Source organism: Lissotriton vulgaris, unplaced genomic scaffold (assembly GCF_964263255.1).
Source record: "Lissotriton vulgaris unplaced genomic scaffold, aLisVul1.2 SCAFFOLD_2536, whole genome shotgun sequence".
In the NCBI taxonomy this organism is placed as follows: Eukaryota; Metazoa; Chordata; class Amphibia; order Caudata; family Salamandridae; genus Lissotriton; species Lissotriton vulgaris.
This window is the reverse complement of record NW_028250569.1, coordinates 20373-35197: the sequence shown is the minus strand read 5'-3', so window position 1 is coordinate 35197 and position 14825 is coordinate 20373.

The window sequence follows — 14825 nt, the reverse complement described above, 5'->3', positions numbered from 1 at the left end:
TGCTACAGAGCTCATCCAGAGTCCATCCATCCATTCATCATTTGAAGTGGAGCGCCTGCAAAGGCCACAGACCTATGTCAGGATCAGAGTACAGAAAAACGACTCAGTGGGCAAACAGAAGGCTGTGTTAAGCCATCAGCAGCCAACACAGAATGGAAGGCGAAACAAAGAAGTCTTTTAAACACATTTTCATGATGAGGTAAGAAATGTGTTACTTACCTGTAACAGCAGTTATCCAGTATTGGTGTCTTTCATAGATTCACATGCCTGAATCATTCCCCGTCGTCGAGACGGGAGCCTCCGGTAAATAAAAAAGTAATGTCCATAGACATACATAGAGAAAAAGGGTCTAAGGGCCTCCCCTTAGTAGCCTTTCCTTGTCCTTATGTAAAAAGGACCAAACTCTCACAGTCAGCCAATCAGCTCCGACCTCCCTCTAGAACCTTCCTGGGAGGAGCCTCAGTCCCTCAGATTTTCGTACGCACCCAGCTAGGTTGGCGTAATATAGTCCGAGAGGGAAGTGAGTCCTTCCAGGGGAGGCGGGAGGGTTGCATGTGAATCTATGAAAGACACCAATACTGGATAAGTGCTGTTACAGGTAAGTAACGCATTTCTTATCCAGTATTAGGGGTGTCCTTCATAGATTCACATGCCTGAATCAGAATAGCTAGCAATCATAGTAGCACATTTGTAAAGTAGAGTTGCTCTGCCGTCATGTTAGATAATGCATATAATATCATACAACAAGGAGACAGCATAGATAGAACATCATCAGAGCAAGAATGTGCATACCTGGAAGGCGGGATGTAGGAAGGCTCACCTTACTGAAAGAGATGGCGAAGCACCGCCTGGCCTACTGCCGCATCCTTCTGGAGTTCGATATCCAGGCAGTAGTGTCTGGAGAAAGTATGCGGTGACTTCCAGGTCGCCGCTCTGCAGATGTCCAGGATCGGCACTCCAGCGAACAGTGCTGCTGACGTGGACATCGCCCTGGTTGAATGAGCCATAACATGACCATTCAATGGCCGGCCGGCCTTGTCGTGGCAGAATGAAATCGCAGAGGAGATCCATCTGGAGATGCTTTGCTTCGTGAGAGGCAAGCCCATTCGTGGTCTGCTGTATGACACGAACAGTTGTGAAGATTTCCTGAGAGCCTTAGTCTTGTCCAGGTAGAACTTTAGGCATCTCATAAGGTCCAAAGAATGCAGCGACCTTTCCGCTGCTGTTGAAGGGTTGGCAAAGAAGGACCTAAGGACTATTGGTTCATTGAGATGAAAGTCCGAAGGTACTTTTGGAATGAACTTAGGGTTTGGTCGCAGTATCACCCTGTCATGTCTGAATTGCATATATGGTTCCTGAATGGACAAAGCTTGCAGCTCGCTAACCCTTCTGGCAGATGTTAGAGCGAGCAAGAGCGCTGTCTTCCATGAGATGTGTTTAAGAGATGCCCGATGAATGGGCTCAAACGGGTGACGCATGAGTTGGTTGAGTACCAGATTAAGCTGCCATGTAGGAGGTACTTTCCGAGGCCTCGGAAAGGATCTGTATAGCCCCTTGAGGAATTGCTTGACTAGCCGACTTGACCACAGAGAAGGTCCTGTGACAGTTCTGGTGAACCTCGAGATAGCTGCCAGGTGAACCTTGATGGACGCATGCGCCAGTCCCGACTGAGCCAAATGCAGGAGGTATGGTAATATCTGTTCAGGTGTGATGGTGAGGGGCCGTAGGCCCTGGTCGGAACACCAAATGCAGAACCTCTTCCATTTGAGAGTGTAGGTTTTGTTCGTACTGTCTGCCCTTGCTTTGGCTAATACATCCCTGCAGTCTTGTGGGATATTCAGGCCACCGAACTCTCTGTGCTCAGGAGCCAGGCTGATAATTTGAGCGATTGGAGGTTCGGGTGCTGCACTTGCCCGTTGGACATCGTCAGGAGGTTCGGGTGTTGTTTCAGGCGAATCGGTGATCTGATGGAGAGTCGAAGCAGATCCGAGAACCAGTGTTGCCTCGGCCAGAACGGGGCAATTAGGATCAGGGTACATGGTTCCACCTTCATCTTCCTGAGGAGCCGTGGGATCATCGGGAATGGAGGAAAAGCGTATGCAAAGGCGCTGAACCATCCGATGGAAAATGCATTTCCTAGTGATCCTTGTTGGGGATGCCAACTTGCGTAGCTTGGGCATTTGGCGTTCCTCTTGGTGGCAAGGGATTTTTTCCTGCTCAGGGCGTCCGCGATGGTATTGTCCTTTCCTGGGACATATTCCGCTTTGAGCGGGATTCCGTGCAGCACTAGCCAGTTCCAGATCTTTTGCGATTCGCGTGAGAGAGAGAGCGAACGCGTTCCCCCCTGTTTGTTGAGATAGTGCATCGTCGTGGTGTTGTCTGTCCTGACTAGCACCGGGGAGTTCTGGATGCGTGGCAAGAAAGCCTGGAGAGCCAGATACACGGCTCTTAGCTCCAAAAGGTTTATACGGAGCGATTTTTCCTGAGTGTCCCATTTGCCGCTGATCTGAAGGTCCTGGAGAACAGCGCCCCATCCCTCTAGGGAGGCGTCTGTGGTTATCACTAGAGGTGATGCTGGAAGGAGAAACGGTAACCCTACAGTTAGATTCTGGCGACGTTTCCACCATTGTAGAGCTTTGGACATTTTTGGTGTGATCCGAATAATGTCTTCGAAGGAGCCAGTACTTTGAGTCCATTGGCTCGTGAGTGCCTCCTGCAAGGGCCGCATTCTGAGTCTGCAGTGCGGGATGAGGAGTATGCAGGAAGACATCATCCCCAGGAGGGAGGTGTAAGTCCGAACTTTTAGGTGCGTTTTTGCTGCCACAGCCGTGGCCAGGGATAAGATCTTGTCCGTCCTCTCCTTCGAGGGGAAGGCTCTTGTGCACTCTGTGTCCAATGTGGCCCCTAGGAAGGTAATTTTCGTTGCGGGGACCATGCAGGATTTTTTGAGATTGAGCGTCAATCCCAGTCTCTGAAAGAGATTGGTGCAGGCGTTGGAGGATGTGACTGCGTCTCCAGGTGAGGGTGCTTTCACCAGCCTGTCGTCTAGGTAGGGGAAGACTTGGTGGCCCAGTTGACGCAGGAAGGCTGACACTGGCGCAAGGCACTTCGTGAAAATCCGCGGCGCGGACTTGAGGCCGAATGGCAGGACTTTGAACTGATAGTGACGGCCCGCCACCTCGAATCTCAGGAATTTCCGGTGATTTCTGAGGATGGGGATGTGGTAGTAGGCATCCTGGAGATCTAATGATGTCATGAAATCTCCCTTCTCTAGAATGCCCAGAATTTCTTGAATCGTCACCATCCTGAACGATTGGCTCCGTAGGAAGGTGTTGAGCGCCCGGAGATCCAGGATGGGCCTCCACTTGTTCTCTTTTTGCTGTACAAGAAAGAAGTGGGAGTAAAATCCTTTCCCCTTTGAGGATGCCGGCACCCTTTCGATTGCCCCTTTCTGAAGCATTGTCGAAAGTTCCTTGAGAAGCAGGCGCGGGTGTTTGTGCGTCCGTCTGCGTGGAGGGGTATTGGGAGGGATGGAGGTTAATTCGAGAGAATGGCCGAATCGAATAACTTGAAGAACCCACCGGTCCGTGGTGATGTACTGCCAATTGCTGAGGAAATGGGTCAGTTTTCCTCCAATTTGAAAGGATGGAGAGGGTGCGTGGACTGGCTGGAGTAATCGGTCACTGGCGGCCGCCAGCGCCCCTCTTGGTATTTTTACCTCTGTAGCTAGATCTTCCAAACGAAGACTGGCGGCCTTGTTGCTGTTTGTTTTGGTATTGGCCTTTGTGATTGTATGAAAATGAGGACCTGCTCTGATAGGAGCCTCGATAAGAGGACTGACCTCTGGATCTGTTGCCCCGAAAGGACTGGTTTCTGGACTGCAGAGTGCCCAGTGCCCTTGCCGTGTCTGTGTCCTTCTTAATGGTCTGCAGTGCCTCGTCGATTTTTTCTCCAAAAAGGTGTTGCCCGTCGAAGGGCATGTCCAGAACCTTCGATTGTACTTCCTGCCGGAATGATGTCGATCTCAACCATCCTTGGCGTCGTAGGACTGCAGCCACCGCAAGTTGACGGAAGCCTGTCATGGCTGCGTCGATAGCACAGTCAATTAGTTCCGCTGCTGAAGATTGACCTTCCACCAGGAGCGCCTTCACCTCACCCTGGACTGCGTCCGGTAGTTCCTTCACGTAAGGGGCTATGTCCTCCCAGAGCTGGCGATTGTAACGCCCCAACAAGGCAATGGAGTTGGCCACCTTGATGGTCATGGCCGATGTGGATGTGAAACGTTTTCCAATCGGTCAAGTTTCCTGCCCTCCTTGTCCGGGGGAGCGGACAGTGGTGAGGAAGGGTTGCGGGAGTGTTTCTGGGCCGCCTGCGTCACCACCGAGTCTGGTTTGGGGTGACCATTGAGGCAAGCCGCCGCAGTAAGTGGTGCTCTGTATTTCTTGTCTAGGCGTGGAACAACCGCCGGTACAGAAGCAGGTGTCAGCATTAATTTCTTTCCTTGTTCCCACAAAAATTCTATAATTGGAATAGCCTTTGCGGACTTTTGAGTCTGTTCCTTAAAATCGTGCAAGAAACAGTCCGTTTCTGTTGATTCCACAGCCATATGGAATCTCTTCGCTGCTCTCTCCACAAGCTTATGGAAGCCGGCAATGTCCACAGGCGGGGAGTCCGCTTGACGTGGTTGTGGTGAAGCTGGGGATGATGCTACATATTCATCCTCTTCATCCTGGTCTGAGTGGTCCGAGTGTACCTCCTGGACCTCTCCTTCCTCTAGTTCCTCCTCCTCCTCATCATCGTCCGAAGAGACCACCACCTGAGGCTGGACGTCATGGTGGGTTTGAGGGTGATGCTGAGTTTGTTTTGGTGCGGACACTGGTACTTGGACTGTAGGAGTCTGATTCCCCTTATCCTCAGGCGCATGAATCTTAGGCGCTTGACCGCCTCTGTCCGCCTCTGGAAAGCGTTGCCTGTAATCTTGTACAAGGAATCTTAAGTCATCAACAAGGGTCGCCGGTAAGCATATCATGGGGGTGACTTCCGTGCGGACACTAGTATGGACAGAATGTTCCTGATAGGTGAAGTCTTCCTGCTCCTCATCAGTGCTTTGGCATTTGATGTTAAGGTCCGAGACCGAGGTAGCGGGATCCAGATGGTCATCCTCTTCGGATTCTTCGCTTTGGAAGATTTCCTGAGGTGGTTGCTTTTCCACTTTGCTCGGAGACGTTGTTTCCGGGGTAATTTGTGGTTTGTTAGGCTTGCCAGACTGCACATCAGAGCCTGTCGTCGTCGAGGGAACCGTCGACGGCGGCAGCATCAGGGTCGATACCTCTACCAGTTTCGATTTTTTCCATGGCTCCGGCAGTGCCCCCTTCGACGACGAGCCCTCCGTCGACGGTGTCGTCGTCGAGTCCTTCGTCGACGGAGTCTTTGGTGTCGTCGTAGAGTCCTTCGTCGACGGAGTCTTCGTCGACGGGGTCATCGACGACGAGCCTTTCGTCGACGGAGTCGTCGACGAGGTCCTCGTCGACGGTGGAGTGGGCGATGGGATCTTGGTCGTCAACGACTGCGAAGTCGTCGTCGACGTCTTCGTCGACGGTGCTTTCGTAGACGACGTCCTCGTCGTCGAGTCTCTTGTCGACACCTTCGTCGTCGACGGTGGGATCCTTTGTAGCGCCTTCGACGACGATGGGCTCGTCGATGACGGCGTCGTCGACGGTGTAGTCTTCGTTGTCGACATGGTCTTTGTCGTCGACGACGATTTTAGAAGAATAATAGAAGAAACAGGTCTACCTGAAGATGAGGAGGACGTAGTCGTCGTCGTCGACGCTGAAGGCGACGACGCTGATGTGGTAGACACTGTGGTCGTGACTGAGGTAGTCCTCTGGGCTTGTCTAGAGGACGGAGCAGGCTTCTTAAAGGTTTTATCCTCCTTAGCTGGCACTGAAGATGTCGCAGATCTCGCCTCTGAAGACTTTTTGTGGGTCTTCGTAGGAGGAGTGTCTGAGGGGCCAGGGGAAGACACCCTAGGCCTCTTTTGAGAGACAGCTGAGGTCCTGGAAACACTGCTCACAGAGGAGTCCAGATTGTCTCTGTCCTTAAGCCTGTCCAGCCAAATAAGAAGGCGACCTTCCCTATCTCTCACGGTCTTTTTTGGAAAAGACCTACAAATCTTGCATTTGTCTGAGACATGGTCCGGGTAAAGGCAATACAAGCACAGGTCGTGCTGATCATCCACATGGATTCTTTTCTTGCTACAGGAAGAGCAGGCCCTGAACAGGGCTTTCTTCTTCGAGTCAGACATGGAAGAAGCAGTGGAAAAAACCACACTTACTGTCAAGACAGTGTAGTGAAGTAGTCCTTGAAGAGTTGAGGGTTCAGAGAACACTTTCCAAGAAAGTTTGATGAATTTTGAGTAATCCTGAGGAGAGCTCAGGCTGGAGACTCCCTAGCACAACGTGCGGTAGAAAATCTGAGGGACTGAGGCTCCTCCCAGGAAGGTTCTAGAGGGAGGTCGGAGCTGATTGGCTGACTGTGAGAGTTTGGTCCTTTTTACATAAGGACAAGGAAAGGCTACTAAGGGGAGGCCCTTAGACCCTTTTTTTCTATGTATGTCTATGGACATTACTTTTTTATTTACCGGAGGCTCCAGTCTCGACGACGGGGAATGATTCAGGCATGTGAATCTATGAAAGACACCCCTAATACTGGATAATCTTGTCAAACTTTCACAATTAAAAGGTTTTTCTACGGTCTACTGAACATCCTATTTGTTTTGATAGATTATTGAAAAATTCTATAAATGTGTTGAAAAGATGAGGGCGGAGTGGATTGAGGAATCATGTTCCAAGCAACTCAAGACACATTGTCCAATATTTAAAAAAAATTTAAAAACTTGTACTCTTTGCTCTTGACTTGGGGTTGAATTTCTCTTCATAGAACTTATTATGTAACTATTATACTCCAAATAAAGTACTTCATTTAGTACTTTTGGGGAGCGATATGTGCAAGGCATGTTCGAAGCGGCAATCTTACATTCTTAAAATTGCCCACAACTCAACTCATGTCAGACAGAGGTTTGTCGAACAATTGGTTTACTTTTTGAATTAAATCCAAGAAACATGCCATCCCTTATTTCACTTCCTCAGGACAAATATATGCAACTCTGCATAGGTGGCCACAAATATCATCTCATCTTTGCACTTCCTGTGGACACACAAGTGCTGCTGTGAAAAAGGAAATTGTTGTGTTTGCTTTTAGAAGAAGACTGGCTTCAGGGTTTATGTGAACTAGCAAATCTGGGCATTCATGCTTTGTGATAGGATTATACTAGGTAAATATGAAAAAGGTACTTCTAATTTTAGTTCCCCTGAATAGGTAACTTTCATAGATCCGCATGCTTGAATCATCCCAGATCTTTGAGCTGGGAGCCCCACGCTAACCTCTCAATAGAATTCGATGATAATGTAATCCTAGCCCTAAAATAAGCTGTTTAGTGGCCTAGTCACATCATTTCAAAACAATCAAACGTCAATCAATCAGACATAATCAGCCCCAAGACCATCCCCGAGAGACCATCATCCCTCAGATTTTGTTTAGCACCTGTCTGAATTAATATCAGTATTGTTTGAGCTTCTGAAGGGGAGGGGGGCGAGTCCCATGTGAATCTATCAAAGATACCAATGCTAAAGGAAGACAATTACAGGTAAGTAACTTTTTTCTTCTCCAGAACTATATCTTTCATATATAAAAGCCTGAAACAGAGCAGCAAACAGTAATGTAGAATAATGACCGTACATGGTGGCGGCAGGAAACAAGTTGAAAGACAGCAAACCTCATGGAAAAAAGATGCCACAAAACATCTGTCTAACCACAGCATTTTTTATCATTTCATTTTGCGGCAGTAATGCAGAGTGAACATGTGTGTTTTCTTCTAGATTGGTGCACGACAAATGTACACTTCTTGTTGAGTGTTGAGATTCTTGCTTGTAAAGGATGACCAGCCTTATTATGACAGCTCGTAACGATGGTAGACACCAAGCACATTATGGATTGTTTTGATACCGATTGCTCTTTTTTAGGGATACTGTAGACTACAAGCAATTGATCAGACTTTCTGAAGTTACTTGTTCGTCGGTGTAAAATTTTAGACTTCCTTTGACGTCTAGAGTACGAAGCACCTTCTCTGCTTCCATGTTGGGGCTTTTAAAGAAAGTTTTATGGACTATAGGTTAATTCAAATGAAAATCAGATGACTGTGCAGTAGACAAAGCTTCAAAAGAGGTCGCTGATATTACTATTGCAGTTTTCCCTGTGCATCTTCATCGACAATGGTGAACCTGTCTATGATGCCTTAGTCAACTGTATTATCAATGATGGTCTGTCGACGAGGATCTTGTTGATATCTTTGGAGAGAGTCGGAGGAATTCTTGTTGCTTGGGCTTAGGTGAATAAAATGCTGGTTTAGGTTTGCCAATGTGAATCATTTACTCAGTAAAAAAATACTTTCGCCCACTGACTTTCTCTCAACTTTTTTGGATGGATCTTTTTGAGGTAGACGGTTCAAATGTAGAAGGTTTATGGTATCTCTTATGAATGTTCCCTTTTTAATGCTTTTTTTGAAGTGCCATCATAATCTTCTTCAGAAGATGGAGCGTCTTTACATCTTAACTTTTGTAGCCAAATTAGGAGCCTTCCTTCCCTATTCTTAAAGGTCTTAGTTGAGAAGATGCAGCATATCCTGCATTGTTTATCATTAAGGTTTATCTGTATATAATAATTACATTCCTTATGAGGGTTTCCAGAGTGTAGTTTATTCTTGCCATAAGTTCAATGAGGTCTAAAGAAGCCCCTTTTTTTTTAATTTTTTTTTTTAGAGTTATCAGACAATGACTGTCCTTCGACGTTCATCCCAGCAACACATGCAGAAATCTTCACTAAGAGAAAAGGGTCTATTCCGCAGAATGAGAAGGTGGGTGAGGAATCACGAGTTAGAGTATTCACCAGAAAGATCATTACCAAAGGTTAGTAACTTGTGTTTCTGATGGATAGTTCTAAGCCCAGATGCCTCACCTTGTGAACACATATCAAAGCAGTATCTCCTAAGGTGGTGGGTCTATGTAATGGTTCAGACCAAAAAGTCCTGAAGGACCGATTAGCCAAAATGCTAATCCAGACAAACCTGGCTGTCGAGGCAGAAGCGCTTGATGAATGTGTGCAATGATGCCCAAGTTGCTGCCCGACAGACGCCCATGACAGGTACTACACATGCTAGCATGGTGGGAGTAGCCTTGCATCTGGAGGCTGCTTCTTCACTATAGCGTAGCAGATTTTAAAACAGAGAACTATCCACCAGGAAACGTTCAGCTTCTGGACAACTTTGCCATTCTTAGCCCATTAGAAATCTACCAAGACCTGATCATCCATTCTGTGGTCTTTGACATGATCTACGCTGAGCACTCTCTTAGGGCCCAACCGATGGAGTCTCTCTTCCTCTTTTGAGGGATGAGAAAGGGCAAAGAACGTAAGAAGAGTGATGACTTGTCTAACATTGAAAGTTGTTACAACCTCCGGAAAGTCGCCTTGGTCCGGAGCACTAGCTTGTCCGGGTAAAAAAACTGGTGTGTGGGAGGGTGAACTGACAGAGCTTAAAGCTCACTCATACGACAGGCTGATGTTACTGCAATGAGAAATACTGACTTCAGGTTCAGCAGATCAAGGGGGCAACTATGTAGTGGCTCAAAAGGGAAGCGCATCAGGATAGTCAGGACACAATTGAGGTTCTACTTGTGGCATCACAAAAAGTTTTGTAGTAAACAGATGGACCAAACCTTTAAGGAAATACATCACAATGGGTGATTAGAAGACAGATGTTTGGTGAATCAACTGCAAGAAACCAACAGGCTTGACAAATAACTCAAAATGCCCGCTGTAAGTCCTTACTGGGCCAACAACAAAACAAAAAGTAACTCATCCAACAGTTTGGTCTTCAAAGGGTCCATATCACGGGCACTAAACTAAAACCACAAATTCTCCCAGCATCCTGCGTAGATAAGGCCCCGTGAGTATCACAATAACTTCCACTACATCATGGGGGAGATCAAACATAGTCAACTTTGTCTGCTCAATCACCACCCAACGGCAGAAAGGTACACAGAATTCTGTGCTCCACTTTAGACAGGATGCAACTCCAAGAAAAAGGCTTTGTGGAATTCCAGTGCCCAAAAGATTTTAAACTATACATTCCTGGTTGTGGCAAAGAGATGAAGCCAGAGCTTTCCCCATTGGCGGAAGGTGTCATGCGCCACCTCTGGAGGTATTTGCAATTAGTTGTCTGCTAGGTGTCACCACCCGAGTTCATCCGGTCTGGTGTTTAAAGATCCCACCAAATGGTACACAATCAGGGAAATGTCCTGATGATCCTGCCACCAATAGAGGTCTAGAGTCTCTTGGCACAGGACCTGGGACAATAAACCACCGTGCTTGTTGGCAGTACCACATGGAGGTGGCATTATCCGTGAAAATCTTAACCAGCCTCTGCTAGATGTATGGCAGGAAAGCTTTTAACTCTAATTCAATGCCCTCAGCGCTAGCAGGTTGATGAGCAGGCAGGCCTCTGTTGGAGATGGGAGTCCTCTGATCTCCACTTTTCCCAGATGCCCCCCTCACCCCGCAATCCAGTAGTGATGCATCTGATATCACCTTTGGCTCTGGGAGGGATAGAGAGAGGAGTCTGTCACTGATCCAACTGCAGTCCAGCACCCACCACTTCAGATCTTTTCTAGGACCCTCTGACACCCGGATGAAATCCGAAAGATTGCCGAGGTTTCAGATCCCACTGCAGAGCCTGCATATGCCATCTGGTAGAGTTGACAAGTAGGATGTAGGAAGCTCACAGGCCAAGAAGCCTTAGAGCTCTCTTGTTGGGAAGCAAAAGCCCCCTGCATGGCGAAGTGCGTGCACCACTGCCCACTGCCCAGAGTGCCCCAACTGTAGTGATGTCTGGATCCCTAATGCAGACTTTTGTGGTCATGCGTATGCAACAGATATAGGCCTGTCTCATGGATTGCAGTGCTTTTTTACCAGAAAGGAGCTCAAAGCACTACACTCATGTGGTGAAAGGCTACTGCCTTTACCATAAGTTGAGCAGCACGAACGCGGTGATGGCAGCATACCGTATAGTGATTAGTAGAAGCAAACAGGCTCTTTTCACCTGTGTCAGTGGAGAGAGGCCTAGAGGCGCACTCATTTAAAGTTCCGCTGCTCTGTGCTTAACTCATACTTGACCTACATCGGGTTGGTGTGGAGTGCTGCTGTACATGTGCTGAGTGTATGTGTGCCTGTGAATGGTACAATACTTGGAAGACTCTGGGTTCCATTTTGGAGGAACCAGGGCTAACTAGAGGGACATGAAGAGGTTGAGGAATCCCCACAGACATATGTCTGAATTCTCGCATTCCTGGGAGCTGGGTGGGACATTCTGGGGGAAAGGGGAGCCAGACTTTCCACTGCACTTCAAAGGGTGCTCTTTGATTCAGAGAGGTCACTGGGAAGGAGCCTGGGCACAATTCAGGAAGGAGAATGAGCTCATAAGAGATTCATTATGAGGAGGGCTGAGGCCATGGGGTAACATTTCGATACACATCACTGTGGCTGACATCCAGGTATTAAACTCTAGTCACTCCCATGTCTGGTGTTGTGGGGGAATCAGATTTGGAGTTGCTCTTTCAGGGACAGACAGCTTTCTGGAGGAAGGGCAGAGGAGAGGGCCCTTGAAAAGGAAGCACACCCCCAACAAACAAGTTACTTACCTTAGGGAAGGCTTGTTCTGGTAGAGGCTCTAACCTCAGATTCCGGACTTTAAAATATTCCCTAGGTGTCAGAATGGATCCGGAAAATCTTGAGCAATACCTCTGCATGACAGTAGGTGGCGTTAATCAGCTCTGCGTTGAAGGTGATGTATGCGGTGTCTAAGTAAGTGCCAGCCTAGCGTGAGGACATCAATTTCTTTTGTGACTGCTTTCACGCCAAAAACTCGAGCCACATTAGACTGTGTGACCAGTGTGTGGAATCTAACAGGATGTTAGGGAGAAGAGCCCATATTGCAGAGCGGGGAAGAGGGGAAGGTTGGAGAGGAATCGGCAGCTAGCGTCTCTACCAGAAAAAGCATTACTGAAGGTAATTAACTTGTTCTTCTGATGAGACATTTCTAACTGCAGGTTCCTCACCATAGAATAGATACCCAAGCAATACCTCCCTTGAAATATATCTGTGATGGGGTTCAACCAGAAAATCCCGGAGGACTGAACAGGCAAAGTGCCTGGCTCAACAGATCTGACCGTCCAAGAAGTAGTGCTTCTTGAACGTGTGGAGTGACACTGACATAGTGGCTTGATAGATGTCCAGGATAGGGGCTCTGTGTGCTAACACAGTAGTTATGCCCTTGACCATTGTAGAATGGGTTTGAAAGACCAGAGGAGGCTGCTTCTTAGCTTATATGTAGCAGGTTTCTGATGCAGAGTACAATCCATTGCGAGGTAGTCCGTTTCTGCACTGTCATGGCCTTTTTTGCTCCAGTGAACAGAATGAAGAGTCTATTGTCCACCTGGTGTTCTTTGGTACAATCAATGTAAAAACAAAGGGCTCTTTTTGGATCCAACCAATGTAGTCTTCTCCTCCTCCTTAGAAGGATGAGGAGGAAAAAAAGTAGGTAGTGTGATGTTCCATCTGACTACAAAAAGGGAATGACCAGATTAACCAGAAAGTAGACATGTGTCTGAAGAACCAGTTTGCCTGCTAGTGCATGGAGGGTCTACTGAAAGAACGTGAATGTCGCTAATCCTCATGGCCGGTGTACTGATCACTAAGAAAGCAGTCGTGAAAGTATGAAGTTGTAGAAGACAACTGGCAGGTGCTCAATTGGTGAACCCATGAGAAACATGAGGACCAAATTAAGGTCCCATTGGGGCATGATCAAAGGTGCAGGTGTGAACATAGAAAACACGTCATAGCATATGTCAAACAGCGAGGGCTGATCTGGCAACCGCTCAAAAGCCAATTTGGCCGAAATCAAAGCTTTAATGGTGCTCAGGCCAAGGGCTTGCTGAGATAACAACACAACTGTAAGACCTCCAACAAGGGGGCTGAAAGTGGGTCAACATGACTAGACTAGCACTGAGCCACAAATTTGTCCCAACAGAAGGTTTATGCAGCCTTTGTTGAGGACGTCTGGCTGCCAAGTTAATAACACAGATCTAAGAAGGCAGATTAAAGGCATTCATCTGTCGCTGCACAATCTCCCTGACCTGCTGCTACGACAGTAGGTGCTGAGACAGAAGAGGCTCCCATAAGGGCAGCCTGTCAAGAGGACAGATGCTCATGCTCAGGAGTTTGGGATACCAAACTTTATTTGCCCTGTCTGGGGCCACTAGGATGACTTGGGTCCCGACCGTTCGTTGGGCACAAGTGGTATCTGCAGAGAAGTGTACAGGAGTTCCCAGTTCCATTCAAAATTGGAACAAGTCTCTGAGCGAGATCCGCTTTGAAAACTCCAACAGGCAAACATGCAGACATTGCGTGTTCTCATTGGTGGTGAAAAGATCGAGCCAAGGTTCTACCTATTCTCAGAAACGACCTTGTGCAGATGTCATTCATGATCCACAAGGCATCGACGTTTAGGCTCATCTGCTCTGGCGTTCAGAGATCCCACCAGGTACTGCACGACCAGGAAGATAACCTGTTGTTCCAGCCAGGTCCAGAGGCAGAGGGCCTCCTGGCACAGAATACACAACCCACTCCACCCAGTTTGCTGAAATACCACTTGGAGGTTGCCTGTGAACACCTGAACGAGCATTCCCTTGATGGATAAGAGGTAGGCTTTCAATGGCAAGCGATTCACCCATAGCTCCAGAAGATTGATGTGGAGCTTGGACTCCGAAGGATCCCAGAGTTCTCTGATCACCACCTCTCCCACTTGACAACTCCCAGCCCACAGGTGATGGGTTGGTCAACAACCTCAGCTCTGAGTGAGGAAGAGAGAGGGTTCGGTCACTGGTCCAAATGCTGTCAGTTAGCCATCACTGCAGACCTTTTGCAGTTTCCTTCAAAATCTGGTCCAGGTCCAAGAGATTCTCCTGATGCTGTGCCCACCGGTACATGGGGTCCCACTAGAGAGGAACCTCGATGAACAGCTGCTACTAAACTTCAAACAACTGCATCAACCTTGGGACAACTTGTGCTGCCTTTACATCTCCACTTTCCATTTCATCTCTAGTCAGCAGGATGATTGTTTGATGAACACTGAGAGCCAACTTCGATACAACCTTGGGTTAACTGTTTGCCATCTTGCACTCAGTACTTTTTTTTATCTGTTCTGCGGTCTAAAAATGAACACAATGGAGAACGTTCAGGTCAATTATAACAGCCTTTGCCCCGGCTAAAACCCAGTTTCTGCACTCTGCACTTTCTCCTGCACACTTTGGCACTTTGCTTTTTGCTCCTTTATTTACTCTGCAGCGAAGTATCCAACTAACAAGTATCACTTCTTCTGCTCTGCTGCAAAACTTCTGTTTAAAAACAACTGTGTGTTTTGCCCTTTTGCCTCTTTTAAGGTCTTAACGAACTCACTTGGGAGCCGAGGGGTTTATTTTATTATGTTTTTAACTGCGGTTGATGTTCTGTTTAAAACTATTGGCCTGAACATATGACATGAGATATATGTTTGTAAACTTTTTAATTACCTGTACTATAAATTCCTACTTACAAGAAAGCTTGACTCTCCAATAAAGCGCTCAAGCGTGAATCAGCCTTTTCACTGGGAAAGCGGA